Source organism: Dysidea avara, chromosome 6 (assembly GCF_963678975.1).
Source record: "Dysidea avara chromosome 6, odDysAvar1.4, whole genome shotgun sequence".
Lineage (NCBI taxonomy): Eukaryota > Metazoa > Porifera > Demospongiae > Dictyoceratida > Dysideidae > Dysidea > Dysidea avara.
Genome location: NC_089277.1, coordinates 39,605,915 through 39,624,062, shown reverse-complemented (window position 1 = coordinate 39,624,062; position 18,148 = coordinate 39,605,915). Strand labels below are relative to the sequence as shown.

General features: G+C 39.1%; 1 long non-coding RNA gene across 1 annotated transcript; it reads left to right on the top strand.

The window, feature by feature from the left end:
• The first annotated feature begins 9,589 nt into the window (after positions 1–9,589).
• LOC136258073 (uncharacterized) lies at positions 9,590–11,828 on the top strand. The gene is made up of 3 exons (XR_010702559.1): positions 9,590–9,793; positions 10,816–10,898; positions 11,283–11,828. It is a non-coding gene; the product is annotated as an uncharacterized lncRNA (long non-coding RNA).
• The last annotated feature ends 6,320 nt before the right edge of the window (positions 11,829–18,148 follow it).

The window sequence follows — 18,148 nt, the reverse complement described above, 5'->3', positions numbered from 1 at the left end:
ATATCTCCTGGAAACACAAACTATCTGTGCTTCCAATAACATAAAAGTGGTGAGTGTTTCACAGGTTTCTATGTTATCGTGTAAGTGTAGGAGAATGTACTAGTCTCAGACTGTACAGTCTACTAGTCTCAGACTGTACAGTCTACTTTGCTTTAGTTTCATCCACCCAGTTCTCATTGTACATCTACAAGTGTTAAGGATCACCTACATTATCAGAGTTTGGCAAATAAGAAAAGTGTTTATCAGTTTTCAGTTACCTACTAGACATAGTGTGGTAGTATTGTGTCACTTTCTAATGAGAAGACAATACAAACTTTATGATCATTATATTGATGTGATTTGTATTTGATTTGTCTGTGGCCCACTTTGTGTGTACTTCTTCAGTAAACACATGTTCTCCTGTGTTGTAATCTTTAGGCTCTTCTCTGTATGTGGTGAGGGTGGAAGGGAGAAATGGAGGGGGGGGGATTTGCTTGTAATTTTATACTGCTCAACTTTCAACTCACCTTCACACTGATTATTAGTCAATTTCTGTTTCATAATTTCCTTTCTTCACTGTCAGTAGACAACAGCAAGCAATGGCGGATCCAGGATGGGGCATTTGGGGCAAATGCCCCCCCCCCCCTCCCCTTACCTTGTGGAGTAGCCATAGTTAGCTACAATTTTGATTAAAATACTGAACTTCATGTCAGGCCAAGATAAATTTATAACTCGTGAAAATATGCACATAGCATTTATTGTTACAAATTCACCTAAAATCAAAGTGAATTAGTCAAACTAGCCATAATATTGTCACTCAGCACCTTCTTTTAAAGACATTAATAGCATTTTAAGACTTCGCAACTATCTGCAAAGGCCAAGATGGCAAAAGCAACACTGAGATACTACTAAGAGGTGATTTTTTGCTGCTTCAAAAATGTAGCAACTAACAAGAGAATCTGGGTCTCCCCAACCACTTACAACTCAACCTGTTTGTGCCCCTCCCCTGGATACACCCCTGGCAAGACAATTTACTGTACACCATACATGTAGTTGGTACCAGTACAACATGTACATCAAAGTGATTATTTCAAGTGTTTAATTTCTGTGTTTATGTGAGGCAGAACTATACATTAGTATGATACTACGTAACTCTCATAATGGTGTGATTTAGCTGTGTAGTTGTATAGTTCCCATGGTAATTAGAATAGTGTGGGATCCTTCCTGCATAGTTGGTAGTTTCACATGAAATGCTCAGTTTCCAGGAACTATTCATTTCCACTGATGAACATTTCAATGGTTTCTTCATGTACATAGAAACCATCATTGTTACTTTGAGAGATTGACAATCAGTTTCATGTGCTTTGTAGTTGTCATGTTATACATAGCTTGGTATGTAGCTATAATAATTTAGTATTGGATCTTGAAGGTTCAACTTGACATGTGTAGCTAAGAGATGTTTCTCTTTGTAAACAGATGATCAGTTGACCATGTGAGTATACAACCTTGTACAGTGCAGATAATGGACCTGAAGAGGATATGTACAGACAGATTGTGTATAATTATATATATTAATGTGTTGTCAATTACTGCAACTTTACCATCACATTGTAGAACAGTGTATCTTCAGAGAATAGGAGTCAGTGTAGACAAATCCTTCATGGCCAGACAGAAGAGGCATAGCAAACCTCACAGATGAAAGCTGAATTATGATACAAGTTTGTGATGCATGTTGAAGCAGTTTGCTTGTGATTGTCAGTGCTCACTAAAGAGAACCATTGTATGTATACATTTGTAATAGCCTGAATTTAAAATCATTGTAATAAACTTGTATCTGTTATTGTAAACCTGTTATTTCCAGCCTGACATTGTAACCTTAACCTTTGTGACTGTTAGTATAAAATAAACAATAATAGTGTGTTGTACTCTCTTCTTCTGATGCTGAGTTATAATAAGAGTGATTCTAATAGTAGTTTGCTCAGTAGAGTATTACATTTGGGGGCTTGTCCTAACCAAGAAGAAGAGCAGGAAGTTTGGGATGACAGCAATAGACTACAATTAGATAATTTACAAAAAGAAAAGTAGGAGCTTGAGGTCAAACTCTTACAGATACAGCCTGATGCAGAGGCTATTGTTGAGATAGAGCAGGAGAGAGACATTTGGAAGGAGAAATATGAAGGAGTTGTAGTACAAAATTCTCAGCTTAGAGTACTGTATGAGGAATCGTTAAAGTATAACTCACAGCAGGTTAGTTCTGCTGACTGAGTTAGAGAGCAACAAATTATTGAGTTGCAGGAACAGTTAAAACAAGAGGAGGTGAATGTTAAACAGTGGAAGAGTAAGTGTGAAGAGTTTAATCAGAAAATTACAAAATGGAAATCTCAGTGTGTAATGCTGGAGAGTGAAAAGAGTAATCTAAGGGAGCAGCGTGTAGAGTTGGCAGGGAAATTAGAAAGGGTAGGATCTACTATAGAGTTAGAATGTTACAGGGCAGAAGCGAAAGTTAGGAGACAATGGGAAGCTCGTGAAGATAGATTAGTTCAACAACTACACGAGCTACAGCACCGAATCAGAATACAGGTATATTTACTCTGCGTAGAGCAGTTAAACAGAGTGAAGATCTTTCAGTTAACCAAGCTCAGGTTAAGGGAAGTACTTGTGTACCGATTGTGGATCAACAGCAGTCATTGAAATATTGTTTCAGTAAACAACCTACCGATAAGATACCACAGATTGGTTTGGAAGATGTTTCTGGAGAACAGCACACAAGTGAAATGGTGAGTAAAACTGATACTGGTAGTTTGGAGTTATCTGTACCATTTGCTGTTGACAATAATGCACACAGTGTGTTGAATTGTTCCTCCTCACATGACCTCACATGTCCCATGTGAGGAACAAGGTGATGAATCTTCAGTGAGAACAAGAGTTATTGAAACAGTAAACACAAGCCATACAACTGCTCATGTTAACCATCCTGTAGTGGTGTGTGAAACAGAAAACACTGGTTCCACACCTGCTCATGTTGACCAGCTTGCATCTGTCTTGTTGGCTCAGCAGTTACCACCTCTTCCCAAATTCAGTGGAGAAATAGATGCCAGTGAGGCAGTAACTGGTACATTTCAAGAGTGGTTAGAGCAGTTTGACATGATTGCTGATATTTGTAATTGGTCTCCTCAGGCTAAACTTGTGAACTTGATTACCAGACTAGGTGGTCAGGCTTATGTTTTTTTTTGGTCTTGCACTATGGAGCAGCGTACCAATTACTCACAATTAGTTGCTGAATTACGTAAGAGGTTTACACCAGTCAAGCTATTGATAGAATATAGTAGTTTATTTCATGACAAGAAGCAAGGAATAATGGAGACGGTAGATCAGTATGCGCAAGACCTTCGTTCTCTTTTTAACAAGGCATACCCTAGTGTACAACAAGGCACAAGAGAAGCGGAAACATTGGGACAAACTGTGTTAGTTAATCAATTTGTAGCTGGACTCCTTCCAGAAATAAAGTCAAAGTTAGTGGGAATAGAGGGTAGTTTTAGTCAATTACTTGCTAAAGCTAGGTTTGAAGAAGCTAAGTTGCAACATTTTGGTTCTACCCGTTCAGAGGTTCCAAGGAGTCAGACCAAGGAATATTTGCCTGGTAATTCAAGATCTGTGGTTAATCCTGAGAATGATGTTTCCTTTAGACCACAAAGATCAGGTATTAGGTTTAAAACTGGGCCTAGGTGTTATAACTGTGGGTCATTATCCCATTTGATCAGGCAATGCCCTTATTTTACAAAGCAAAAGTACACAGAAGCTACTGGGAACAAATTTGCTAATTCCAACAATACAAAAGATTTAATAAGGGAAACCAATGTAGTTTCAAAAATAACAACTGTGGAAAATGTTGTTGACAATAATCAGTCAGAGGTTGCAACAAATGATCAACCCTCAGAGTTTAGCAGTGCTGAGGTTAACAAAACATTGGATTCGGTAGTTGTTCAAATGCATGGCATTACATCAGAGCCCTCTATAGGAAATGTCCAGTTGGGTCCTGTCTTAAAAGCTCTGGTAGAAGTAGAAGGGGAGCTGGTGGAGGCTTTACTGGATACTGGGTCCCCGGTAACAATTATACAATTGGAAGCCCTTTTGGAGACTTTGACAAAGCAGCGTCGTCCAGGTCAGACCCCATCAGAGTGGAGGACAGTGGTAGAATCCCGTTTGGAACTAACCTCCCTCATTCTACAGAATTACAGTGGGGATAATCTTAAGATAGTGCGGCAGATTAAGATTGACATGAGTCATCCGGGGTATTCAATAATAGCTGTGGTCCAAGTACAAAAGGGGGCTCCAGCTAAACTAGTAATAGGAACAGATTTATTGTCTCAATTAGGGTATTTTTTATACAGACAACAGAAGAATATAGCGATTGTGATTTGCTGTCAACCAACTCAAACAATGGTGATAATTCATTAGGAGGTATAAATGTTTTACGGGAAGATCAGAGCGATGAAGAGGGACCTGGTGGTGATTGTATTGTTGAATCAGATGTTAAGAATCCTTCAGTAAACACAGTTGACGAAAAAGGAGAAATGAGTGTTGTTGATAAACCAAATGGTCCAAGTGTCGGGAATGTTTGTCTTGTTCAGGCGACTGGAATACCTGCTAGACATAAAAAAACAATGAGAGTTAAAGTAACTGATGAATGTTGCTGCAAGGAGATACTTGCTATGTTTGAGTTAAGTTTTGATATGATGGAGACTCATCTGTTGTTGTCTCCAAGCGCCCTTACTTGCCTTGACAAAGATAATCAGTTCACAATGGTATTGGAGAATCATGGATGTGGACCGGTTCATTTACAGTCGGGCCACACATTAGGACATGTTGAAGAGGTGGAAATATATCAGCAGGAACAGGTATCAGCAGGAACAGGTACAGGATTGTGATGGTATTGGTGAGTCACAAGCAACAGTAAATACATTGCTGGTTGAAACTGAGCACACTGCTCCTGAAGTTGCTGAAGATCTAGAATTATGGAGTCTCTCATTATTCACAAGTCAAATTTGTCATCAGAGCAAGTGACATTATTAATGAATCTTGTTGAGGAATATTCTGATATATTTGCCTTGGATGCAACAGAATTGGGGTCTACAAACCTAGTCACACATTCTATCGATACTGGGGATTCACCTCCCATACGCCAACTTGTGAGACGAGTGCCATTTGCCCTACATATGAAAATTGAACAGTTGATACAAGAAATGATGGATCAGGGTGTTATACAGCATTCTAGCAGTCCATGGGCTAGTCCCGTGGTGTTAGTAAAGAAAAAAGACAGCAGTCACCATTTTTGTGTAGATTATAGATGATTGAACTCTGTGACAAAGATGGATGTATTTCCACTTCCCCGAGTGGATGATACTCTTGATATGGTTTCGCAGACACAGTTCTTTTCTACGTTGGATCTTGCAGCTGGATATTGGCAGGTTCGTATGGATGAGGCCTCTCAGGAGAAGACTGCCTTTAACATCCATTCAAGGCACTATGAGTTTTGTGTGATGCCATTCGGCCTTTTTAATGGGCCAGCTACATTTCAACGATTGATGGAGTCAGTGCTGGTTGGGTTGTTGAGAAGCTGCTGTATGGTGTATCTCAATGATGTACTTGTGATTGGTACAAGTTTTGCTGAGCATTTGGCTAACTTAAAGAAGGTTTTTACTAGATTTCGTTATGCTAACTTGAAGTTGAAGCCAGGAAAATGTTCACTTGCTGGTAGTGAAGTTAGATACCTGGGTTATATGGTTTCAAGAACAGGTATTTCAGCAGACCCACAGAAAGTTGAAGCAGTTCAAAATTTTCCAGTTCCGCATGATGTGACATCATTATGTTCATTCCTTGGCCTGGCTTCATATTATCGTCGCTTTATACCGGGATTCTCGACTATTGCTAGTCCTCTTTTTGGATTAACACAAAAGAACACAGAATTTGTTTGGGAACAACCTCAGCAAGACTCATTCAACCGGTTGAAGTAGTTATTGAGTGGTGCTCCTGTGTTAGTTTTCTCTGATTTTAGTCAAGAGTTTGTGCTAGAAACAGATGCATCAGGGAAGGGACTAGGTGCAATTTTAGCCCAGAAACAGCTGGATGGCTCTATCAGACCAATTGCATATGCTAGTAGGACACTCCAACAACATGAAAAGAAGTACAGTGCAACTGAATTAGAAGCCTTGGGAGTAGTATGGTCGGTGAAGCATTTTCATCATTATTTGTATGGTCATCGATGTATTGTGTATACTGACCACAAGCCATTGAGGTCCTTGTTGAATACACCTCACCCATCGGGGAGGTTGGCACGGTGGGAATTGGCACTACAGGAGGTGGATTTGATTTTTCACTATAGACCTGGAAGAATGAATGGTGCTGCTGATAGTTTGTCATGCTTTCCTGTTGTACAGCCACTGGAACATGACAAAAGTTTGGGGGAGTTTCAGCCTTATGTTGGAGGATGTAATGATTCTCGGGGAGAGGAGGATGGTGTGATATGTCAGGTTGGGAGTGATTCTACGAATGATTTGACTTGTGAGCCAGAATTTGATCATTTGGCAAGGATTGATTATCGTGTGGACCCACCTGGAGGTTCACTGGTAGCTGCTGTAACACCCCAATTACAGGATGATATTATGAGTGGGGAGAACTTGAAGGAAAGGCAGAGAAAAGATGCAGAAATAAGAATGATAGTTGATTTTCATGAGAATGATATTCTGCCAGGTGATGATAAGAAAGCTAGGGAGTTATTATTGAGTAGAGCACAATACTACCTGGTGGACAGTATTCTGTATTATGTGGCTAGGGACAAGACATTGTGACTCATACCACCTACAACTGATCGCGAGCAACTGTTTAGAGAGGCACATAGTGGACCTTTTGGAGCACATTTGAGAGAAGCTAAAGTACATGGGGAGTTGTCAAAGCATTACTGGTGGAAAACAATGAGAACTGATATTCGTAAGTGGTGTAATGGATGTTTGGTGTGTGCAACATGTCGGCCAAGTAGGGCTATACATTCCCCATTGAACCCAATACCAGTGGAGGGTCCATTTCATCGGATGGGGGTTGATGTAATTCAGTACCCTAAGTCACAATCTGGAAACCAATATGCCGTAGTTTTTACTGATTATTTGACCAAATGGCCTGAGGTTTTTGCAACTAAAGATCAAACCGCCTCACTATTGCGGAATTATTCGTTGAAGAAATTGTTTGTCGTCATGGTGTACCTGGTCAATTGCTTTCTGATCACTGGGCTGCCTTTCTATCAAGACTACTAAAGGAAATTTGCAATTTATTGGGGGTAAAAAAAATTAATGCAACTGCTTACCATCCCCAAACTAATGGGCTAACTGAAAGGTTTAATAGGACACTAACTGACATGCTGGCTAAAAGAGTAGAGAGAAATGGGAAGGATTGGGTCACTCATTTGCCATTTGTCTTGTTTGCTTACCGGGCCAGTGTACAGGAGTCAATTAAGGAGTCACCATTCTACCTCTTGTATGGACGTGATCCTCGCTTGCCAACTACCTTAGAGGTGGATGCTTTGAGTCGTGAAGAAATTCATGTGGATAGCTACAAGAAAGAGATGTCAACTAAGTTAATAGAAGCTTGGGAATTGGCTAAGGTTGCCAACAGGAGGGCACAGGATCGTCAGAAAACTCAATATGATCGCCAAACTAAACCATCTCAAGTTTAGTGTAGGAGATAGAGATTTTGTGTATATGCCAGCTGCTAAGGCTTGTAAAGCCTATAAATTTGCCAGACCATTTTACGGTCCTTACCGAATTATTGAACAGAATGACTTAGGAGTGGTTGTTCGACCAGTGGATAGATCCCTAATGAAGCCAATTAGAGTTGCTTATGATCGAGTTTGAAGATGTTCTGAAGAAATCCCAGATGAGATTTGGTCGAATGGTGCCAAGAGTGGTAGAAATCAGAGAATTTATGGATAGAAATCTCATTCTGGATTGTGTGATAGTACTGGTATTTCTGATTCGGCCTCATCTGGTGAGGGATGGTCCTTGCCACCAGAAGGGGCACAGATGGAAGTCACTAGTTGCTGGAAGGATCGTTTGCAGCCAAGAAGGAACTGTACAGGTGGGGACACCTGAACTGAAGAATTCCTGAATTTAAAATTGTTGTAATAAACTTGTATCTGTTATTGTAAACCTGTTATTTCCAGCCTGACATTGTAACCTTAACCTTTGTGACTGTGAGTATAAAATAAACAATAATAGTGTGTTGTACTCTCTTCTTCTGATGTTGAGTTATAATAAGAGTGATTCTAATAGTAGTTTGCTCAGTAGAGTACACATTTAGCTATGTCAATAGTACTATACATTCGTTTTTATGTATGTATAGTACGCACGTGGATAGTTTGAAATAAACAATTTCAAATATGAACACATTTTGCAATGATAGTTCCAATTGCACAAGTATTCATATACACTAATGTTACTCTCACATAAACGCACCACAGAAAACTGATTCTAAAAATAGATCTTTTGAAATTGAAATGTTTAGTAGTTAGAAATGAATACCACTGATGTATGCTTCTAATTAAGAATCACATAAAATGCTCAAAATGTTTTAGGATTCTGCTTATACTATAGTAGACAATACATATTAATACAGCTAGGCACCAAGCAATACATCTCTATATGTTGCCCACTCTTACTAATAGCATTCATTTTACCTGTACAGTATTTATTTGTCTGATAGCACGTGTCAAGTTGTTTAGAAATATATCATTGTGCAGATGAAGGTAGTGACATCTCTATTATAGCTAGTGTCATTCATTGTTTAAGAAGTAGTGTGTGTGTGTGCGTGCGTGCGTACGTGCGTGCGTGCGTGCGTGCGTGTGTGTGTGTTATGCAAGTGGCTAGAGCATCAGCCCGGTAATCAAAAGTTTCCAGGCTCAATTCCCGATCAGAGTTATTCCAATTTGGTGCTGTTGTTGTTTCCTTGAGCAAGAAACTTTACTCACATTGCTCCAGTCTACCCAGCTGTATTATATTGTGGCCTGGTGTCATCTGGGTAACACCAATGGATACCTGGTGTTTACTGGGGAAGCAAATACCCAATTGTACTTGTCACGCTTGGCGGTGTTGAGGTCACTGTGGAACTGTGGGTCCATGATCTCTCTTCGTGAGACCTCCTGCAGGTTACTAGCCCTAAGCCAGGAGGATTTGCCTGCATAAGGCTCAAGTGTCTGAGTGGTGTACAGGCATCCCAGTGGTGGTTTAATTTGCTGGGAGGCAAAAGCTATGTCTTCGCATGACTAGCACTGCTGTAAGCTTGTGTGTACAATAACACCAGTGATCACACTACAGTATATAACACCAGTGATCACACGACAATAACACCAGTGATCACACGATAATAACACCGATGATCACATACATATTATGAGAACATTGTTCTGTGGTGTACAGTATGTACATTTGTTGTCAGTAAACATTTTACAAACTTTTACCTTAAACAACACAAATTCTAGCTCTTCATCAATTGAAGGGCAACAAGAACTTATCTAGTCTAACAGTTTAACATGTTTGTGATAATTCCACAGAAGCCGAGGGCTTATACCTGCTAGAGTAAGTGATGTTGGTTTTCCAAAGAAGACAACACAATTGTTATATATACATAGTGGAGAAAAGGTCTTTACTAATATCAGTGCTAACACAGCTGATAAATTTTTGAGAAAGAAGCCTTTTACAAAGAACTGGGAGATTCTAAGAAACATGATTTTAAATTGTAACCCTCCAACTCACTTGTACAGAGAAAGGTATCAGTTATGTTTGTATAGTTAGCATCAACACAATAGAAACCATACACATACATTATTCATGTATATATCACACTACTTACAGAGTACTGGTCTATATGTGCAGCAGTCAGGCTGCTTTGCTGGCCATTGCATTAATCCCTCTAAATTGTCATTTGTGTACAAAGTGGCAGCCACCTTCCTAAGAAGGTCAGAAAAGTACCCAAAAACTGACTGGCAGTCTCTCACTTTACCAGCATTGGATGTAATTGTTAAGCAGTAAGTCAGTGTGTGCTTGCTTGCAGCTTATTATTTGATATACGTACGTATAATTGGAAATTTAAAAAAGAAATATAGAAAAGCCACAAGGTATTGCTGGAGTGCCACAAATCCCTATTGACTCTTAACATGACTTGGCAATATAATTAGAATGTTAATTACATACCATTCTAGTGATCCATTAGAGTCCACATTACCATTCCAGAGATCCATTAGAGTCCACATTCCATCCCTGTGTTCCATTAGAGACCCCAGTTATCTATTCTCTCATTTTGTGGCTTCTCAGTGATCCTTCTCCTGTTGACACATATATAGTTGTAATTTATCTTTCCCCTAAACTACACATTCACATTTATTCCAGTCCCATTGGCAATACCAAGCAATTTTCAAATTGTATATATATCCATTCAGCAAAATATAATCCAAATAATATGTGCTGTTAAGATTGTGGTTTGTGCCAACAAGCTTAATTTATGCATTTTCTTCATACGTGGCCAGATCTGACAACACCAGTCTTATATCCAAGTTGATAACCATTAACTTCACACACACTTTGTTGTAGTCATAATTGTAGCTACTCACCTACTATTGTTTTTGCCTAATACTTTGACAGTACATTTATTGCACTGTACATGAACTTTTCACAGTATGCATAAACATATTTGATGCAGCTGTGGTTATGTGATTACTTTCAGCTAAACAGTTTCATATATGAACACCCATGTAATGTGATAGTTACAGTGTATTTTATATCTATTTTATAGCTACAGCAGAAAGATTCTAAATATAGATCACATCAATGTTGTTAAGCAGATCTGAATACTCCTTGGATGCACAGCATTCACCTGTAAGCAACATAAAGTGCTGTGAGTGTTTTAAGGTTTTCTGTATAGCTGTGATGGACAATACCTTATATGAACATAAGTGCAACAATTGATATGTATAAACACACACATACACCTTCAAATATAGAACTGCGTAGTCTAAAATGTTTTCTTTCTTGCTTAGTCAGCAATGTATCTAGAGGGATGTTTTCCTTACTATGGCCCCTTTACTGTTTCACCTTATTAGCTATAAGTCATTTAAGTCTCAGCCCTTGTAAGCGTTGTTAGGTTAGGTAATCCTAAGGCTGCAGCACATGTTGCTGTCAGACCTTCAGTGCTGGTCACTACATGGCCAATGGCCAAAGCTAATGGATGAACTTCATGCTGATTCATTTCGTTGGTTACAGAATGCTCATCTTAAACCAGTAGCTGAATCTTTGCTTATTGCAGCACAGGACCAGGCATTAAACACCAATTGGCTGAGCTTCCACATCCTGAGAACCTTAAGTAGTGAATTTTGCAGAAGGTGTAAGATGTATCCTGAGACAATTGATTCATGTTGCCCAGTCATTGTACAGTCTGTTTATTTAGATCGTCATAATGCAGTGGCCTCGGCAGTTCACTGGAGTCTTTGTGCCCTTTTTGAATTTCCCCGATGTGAACAGTGGTGGCAACACCAGCCAGACCCTGTTCTGGATAATGATGAGTACAAATTGTTGTACAATTTCAATATTTTTACAGACATAAGAATTTCAGCTAAAAGGCCTGATTTAGTTTGTGTTGATAAACACTCAGGTTGTACAAGACTCATTGTGTTATGGATAGGCACGTCATTGATAAACACAAGGAGAATTATTAGTGTCTGCCAATTGGTGAAGATCGTCCTTTTGAAAACAGCAACCATCTTAAGGAGGCATTTTGGACTCCCAAGTGTAGAGTCAGTTAATCATTAACCCATGTAGTTATTGTGTTTATGGTGTAAAATTGTCATAATAATATAATACTATAAATTTAATGAATTCATAGCACCTTGAATCTCTCTTTGAATAACAAGTATGCATTTGTAGATCATCTATCATGAGCAATATTGTTCAAACAATGAAAACTTTACTATCACTAGTACTAGCTAGCACTGAGTAGCACACATAATGCATATTATATGCTACATGTATATATATATAATATATATGTGTGTAGTCATGTACACAACAAATGTGGCTCAAAACCAGTTTTATATCCTTTACAATTATGACCTACCTTCTCAATAAGTTAGCAGCTTACAACTTGGTCAGCTTAAAGTTCATCAAAGGTATGAAAAGTTGGGTGTTACCAAACTTGGATATCTGGAAGACTATAATACTGGATTTGTCAGACTGGGTCACAAATGTGACACCTAATAACAGACAACAATGAACAAGTTAGTTCAGTAACCAGATGTACATACATTCTTATCCCTTATATTAGTGGTGTGATGTAAGGTGTAGTTTCTATATTAATTGTGCTGATGTTGTACTATACACACAGCTTACTAGTACTTCAGAACCAATAAGTTGAGGGTCATGATGTTGTCAATGTTTCTTAGAATTACTCTACTTCTTGTAATTGAATCCTTATCTAAAATGCAGTGTTGATGCTATCTACCATAACTCGTCCTCCTCTCTACTGCCATAAAGTTTGTGATGGCTTCTTACTCTAAAGGTAATAACTCATTCCCTTAATTAGTTAAGCCCTTAAACTTCCTTCTGTTGACCAACACTAATGAGTCTCCAACTTTAGAACCAGAAGTAGTAAATGGTTTAATAATGGGACAATGTATACTGTCCACTATTGAGGCATGTACATGCTCAACCAAAAAAACTAAAGAGAGGTATATACAATAAACTGTTTAGTGGGTCTTATCTGGTCAATGTTAAAGATAATACCAGCTATACTATACAGTATAATCAGCAGCAATAGCTGGAGGAGAGTGTCTTAATGGTGGACTGGGAAGTATTCTAGGAAACATTAACCAATATCACATATTTCATTGTTTACTCTAAATTACAAGTGTCTATACACCTAACATGGCCACATGTGTAATCATGTGTGTACACTAATATGGTTAGGTACACGTGCATGCATGTAGAATGATTAGTAATAGTTGACATGTTATACATAATGTGTTTCAGAACTATCAACAAGCCTCACAGTTGGCACATCACTAGGACTGATAGTGAAGCAAACTGAGGTCCTTGCACACAGAAAACAAGACGCAATTGAGAAAAGGTACATAATCCAGAACCATTGGTGTATTATTGTATTTACATATCACTATCCCACAAACATGGGCAGAGCCCATATAAGTTGTTTACTATGAGCCTAGGAGCCTAGTTTGAACAAAGCTGGTAACCTGAACGGAAAATAAGACAAATGCCTGCAAAAGCTGATAAAGAGCTTGATCCACAGGCTTCCCAGATTGCAGCCAAGTGCCACATTCAAGAACTAAGTAGGGAGATGTTGTTTTTACACACACTATAGCTACAGACACCACTCACACACACACAATACACACCACACACCCACACACACCACACAAATACACACAAATACACACTACATACACACACACACACACACACAAATGCACACTACACACGCACACACACACACACGCACACTATACACACATATTACAGACACAATGCACAGACACACAGACACAGACACACTCAAATACGCATATGTAACACACAAACACACACACGGAGACACACACAGAGACACACACAGAGACACAGACACACACACAGACACACACACAGACACACGCACACACACGTGCACGCCGCACGCGCACGCACACACACACGCATGCACGCACACACCCCCACGCACACACACACACGCACACACACACACCCACACACACACACCCACACACACACACCCACACGCACACACACGCACACACGCACACATGCACGCACGCACACACGCAACACTCAAACACACGCACACACGACGCATGCAACACTCAAACACACAAGCGCATGCAACACTCAAACACACAAGCGCATCTGTCATGTGTAGTCATGTCTATCCAGTAACATCAGTGTTCTTGGTCAAGAAACTAAGCAGTATGTATACCATGTCTCATGTAGCCATGGTACCCAAAGCCCCAACTGAATCTCATCCATACATTATATGTGACACAGATAGACTGCTTCACAAGTTTAACACCATCAAGTCCTCAGCTGGATAGGTTAGGCCAATGTTCCATCCACTTAACTATGCTCTCATGCATGCATGTACATACACTTGTAGCACACAGTCATTACACACATCAACACAAACAGTGCATTTACTACCAGAGAACACACTCTGCATGCACTTTGCAACAAAAAATAGCTATATATGAAGTACAAGATACAATCACATACAGCTATGTGCTGCCATGAGCTGACAAAGCACAAATGTTTATCCCACTATAACCCAGATGCAAGAAGGATAATGTATAGCAAGGAGTGAGTATTTTGACATTGACGCTTTGCTGAATGCACTGAAAAATTCTATATTGACCAGGTGGTGACTGGACAACATGTAATGTAGTTACTTACAACTGTACTATAGTAGTTAAGCTGTGAACAAATGAGAAGTGTACCTTGTAATGTACAGGTATTTAGTAACTTTGTTTATACAGCATCAAAAATAACACTTTTTGGCATTGAAAAATCTTTTATCTTAGAGGGGGCAACATCATGCACATCAGGAGGTATTCACATGCAATAGGTGTGGTGTAGAGGCAGTTATGTGGAAGGTGACTACCATACTGTATAAGAAAATAAGTGCTCAAATAAATATAAATATTGTTGTATATTGTTGTGTCATAGCCAATGTAGAATCCCTTTTGTATTAGATGATTTAGTATGTAATATAAATGTTGAGTTTCCAGGAATTATGCTCTTCCACTAACACTATTTTCACATGGACACTCAAAAGTGAGTTCAACTCTGGTTGAGTAACCCACTTTCAACCCAGTTTCTGTTCACAAGCAAGCATCATGCAGATGATGGTATTCATTGAGTGATAATTATCTTCTAAGCACTTTATTATGTATTCACAAAAACCACAACTTGCTTTTACTTTGCAGACCTGAGTTCAACCTAGTCTGGCGGCGCCCGCCCCTTCGCATAGAGTACCTTACTCTATGCGAAGGGGCGGGCGCCGCCAGACTAAGTTCAACCTGGGTTGAGCCCTACTGCTTTGTAGGGTCAATTGAAGAACTCACTTATGACTTCGAGGTTCAACCCAGGTTAAGAAGCACCTCATATAAATGCATTAACCGGGTTGAATGTGGTGTTTAAAGTGACCATATGAAAAAGGTGTAAGTAGTTTCTTATTATAGAAGCTGTTGCTATACTAATAAGAATCACAATCAGTTCTGCTCAGCCTCACATTTAGCTAATTTGTAGCTATCATATTGCAGTGTGACACATACATAATGACATGTGATAAAGTCAAATGAATCTTCAATGTGAATATATGGGTAGACTGGAAGACCTGTGTTCTAAGCAGGTTCTATTAAAGACTTAACTTGGAGAGCAACCAGTTCTATTTCTATACAGGACGGCTTTAACATGTCTTGTAAACCATGGGATGTACCCAAATTGGCAATGTAACTAGCTATGACCACGCACGCACGCACGCACGCACGCACGCACGCACGCACGCACGCACGCACGCACGCACGCACGCACGCACGCACGCACGCACGCACGCACGCACGCACGCACGCACGCACGCACGCACGCACGCACGCACGCACGCACGCACGCACGCAAACACACACACACACCACTCAACTCCACTCATACAAGTACATATACATGTTATTAAGAGTTTAGCTATAATGTGGTAGGATTAATTATACACATGCAGTTAGTACGTAAGTGAAACCATTTTAGTTGAACTGTTGCAATGCTGTACACATTTTCATAAAGATGTACAAATGGTACAAAGTTCATTAAGGCGTAATAAATTATTGTGGTCCTATGTGTATAATTACCTGTGTTACTATCAATTACACATGTACAGGTAGGCATGTAGCATTTGCATCATTACAAGCTATTCATGATGTTCATTGTGTATAGTTGCTATAGATTAAGATGCCTCTATGTATTTGCATTAGTTGTCCATTATCTAATGATATAATGGCTTGTTAGGACTTCACTAGTGAGATAGCATCTTCCTTTAACATGCCAAGGTCAGAATTCTGCTTGTATGTAATTGTATGTGTAGTGCCATTTGTTTGACCACACACTCCTGATGTATTCAATTTGAACCATTATCAACCTGGATATCAGTTGGTGGTTAATCTCAGCCAAGGCTTTGAAAGCACATGCAGGAAACTGTATTCATATTTTGATCTGGAAATCATTCCAAGAACATTATAGTAACTTTGCACAACTGTGGGAGGTTGTTACATGGCTGCTAAAAGTGGTTACTGATCAAGTTCTTGAACTGATGAAATATACTTCAGTTGGATTGAAGGTAAATATTATGGAGTGGTACATAGGTAAGGTTTGTTTATAGCAACCTAAGTAATTATATTGGAATGGTAAACTGTTTGTAGCTACACAGGTGAAACACAAAGAATGAAGTTATCACATTACACTTAATGGATTATTCTGACCATGATGTCACAAATTAAGTGATACAACTAATTGACAGTCTTTCTGTTTATCAAGTAGCTGGTCCATTAACTGGCTCTCTGACAACCAACATATTTAAAATGCTAATTTGTAGCCATAGAAATACAATGCTGCAATTCAAAGGATTCTATTGCCAATAAACCTAACACTCCTAGACACAACATTATGACAATCGGATATCCTGTGCTTCAGTTCTTGTTGCATTAGGTGGGTTCAACTCAGGTTTAGTAATTATCCAACGTTCTATATGCCAACTTTCAATTTCCATAATTAATATTTAATTTTGTCGCATAATTATGCACCAAAATGTGTAACTCACTTTGCAACCATTTCATCTGAGTTCTAGTTACCATACTCCATTGTAGGGTTGGACTCACTTATGGCTTCAGGGTCTCATCAAATTGTTGTTGTTTATTCCCGCCCAGGTGGTACAAAATATTTTATGGGTGCTCTCATCACATGTGGCAACAATATCAGGATAATAGTGGAGTGATAATATAACATTATAAGTATGTTCTTATTTATTTACTGACATTGATTTTAATGATGTAAAGATAATACCATATATAGGTATAGAACTGCATACAAATATGATCAATATGTATGTACATTATTTGTGTGTGGGTTTAGCTGGCTGTAGAGATCATACCAATGTATGAGTATCATAATAGTGTCCTGATTATCAAGCTAGTGTCCTGATTATCAAGCTAGTGTCCTGATTATCAAGCTAGTCAGTGTCTTGATTATCAAGCTAGTGTCCTGATTATCATAGTCAAGCTAGTCAGTGTCCTAATTGCAAGCTAGTGTCCTGATTATCAAGGTAGGTGTCCAGCAATACAGCCTCATCAGTAAACATAGAATGCATTGCATGTATTGCAGCTTCACAACCTGCATCCTGACCATCACAGAGTTGATGCAAACCACCATACCTATAGTGTAACACTATGTTCCTGCTGTTTGCATTTTCATTAGGCATCAACACACCCACCTCATAACACATTGGACTATCCTAAGTTTGTTTATGAACTGCTTTGGGAGACTTTAAGTGTCTGGATTATGTGGGTGTCCTCAAGTTTCCACATGCATTAACAGGCTACAGTGTAACATGGTTTGATTATCAACTGAGTGGGTGTCCTGACTTTACTAGCAGATACTTTGGGACTGTAACTAAGTGTATGGATCATGTAGGTGTCCTCAAGTGTCCAGAACAGGTTGTAGTGATGGACAAGTTGGGACCAACCAATAGTGATTATCAAGGTGTCCTGATTATCAAGGCCAGCCGGCGTCCTGATTTTCCAGGTCAGTTTATGTACTAAGGGATACTTTGGGACAATAACTAAGTGTCTGGACTATGTAAGTGTATCATGTTGGCAGTATCCAGTGTGGCACTGACCTCTGGTTTCTAGATAATTATCTTTTACCTCTTACCTATGAACACTTCAATGCAGCAGTGAGCAATGCTGCCAACCAGTTGATTCTTACACATATAGTTGCACACATGCATAGCAGTTTTATCACTGGCACTGCATTTTTTTTGTTTATTCATTATTATTATTATTATTAGTACTTTACAGTGACCAGCA